This window comes from Pseudochaenichthys georgianus, chromosome 10 (genome assembly GCF_902827115.2).
Source record: "Pseudochaenichthys georgianus chromosome 10, fPseGeo1.2, whole genome shotgun sequence".
In the NCBI taxonomy this organism is placed as follows: Eukaryota; Metazoa; Chordata; class Actinopteri; order Perciformes; family Channichthyidae; genus Pseudochaenichthys; species Pseudochaenichthys georgianus.
Window position 1 is genome coordinate 39785494 of NC_047512.1, and position 1003 is coordinate 39786496.

The window sequence follows — 1003 nt, forward strand, 5'->3', positions numbered from 1 at the left end:
GTAGGTGGCTCTTAAAAGAGCCGTTGTGTTTGGGTGTGCTGGTCTCGGGTCAGTCTAAGCCCTCTCTCCGCGGATGCAGCTGGATGTCCTTAGGCATGATAGTGACCCTCTTTGCTTGGTTCATCTTACTGGGGGGCAGCTACATGGATGTCGGTGCAGTCCACAGTCATTGTGCAGTTGAAGGCAGAATGGATGAAGGCAGAATGAATGTATTATTGACTCCGAATGAAGCACAACTTCATGTCATACAATACATTGACTTTATTTGTAATTGTGTGAAAACATATGAGCATTGATTAGCAAGCAGGACCTGCAGGAACAGAGCACGGTGATGGATGGAGCTGGGAAGAGAGAAGAATAAAGAAAACAGATCAACTTCATTTTCGGATATTAAAAATTCAATTTCAAAACAAGTTGCCGCTCCTACAGTTTTCTAGTGTGTAAAGATGATTTCACTTGACCTATGCACAATATCACACTCAATACATGTGTGTCTCTGGGGGGTGCATTGTGCCTTTGATGTATATAAATAATATACCATAACCAAATACTATTACGTACAGTGGAAATCAGGTTGCCAGGGCAGGTCAGTGTGCATGTTCCTCAGGGTCTCAGCAGTTACAGGTGAGGGAAAGGAAATAAAAGAGAAAAAGGTCAGTAACAACACTTTAAAGTAACACTTTGAATAATTATCCCTTCTAATAATTTTCTCTCAGTAATCACTCAACTACTGTCTTTCCAACAAACAGATTGACTCACCCTTACTGTCATCACAATGAAACACGTCCAGAAGAATCTGTCATGCAAAGCTCCCTGCCTGCCTTCGACTCTCCCTGACTGCTTCCTTAGCACCCGGTGGATGGCGCAGTATAGGCTACTCTTCAAATGTTTCACGAAATACTTACCATCTACTCTTACTCTTACTTCATGTAATAACATAATAACTTCATGGTAAGGCTACTAAAAATGACAAGGCTAAGTAATGTAATGCTAACTAACGTGC

At 41.7% G+C, this 1003-nt stretch overlaps 1 long non-coding RNA gene across 1 annotated transcript; it reads right to left on the bottom strand.

Moving 5' to 3' along the window:
• Positions 1–246: 246 nt before the first annotated feature.
• Positions 247–647, bottom strand: LOC139434655 (uncharacterized). The gene is made up of 2 exons (XR_011643994.1): positions 562–647; positions 247–341 (listed from the first exon to the last, which is right to left on the bottom strand). It is a non-coding gene; the product is annotated as an uncharacterized lncRNA (long non-coding RNA).
• Positions 648–1003: the final 356 nt, after the last annotated feature.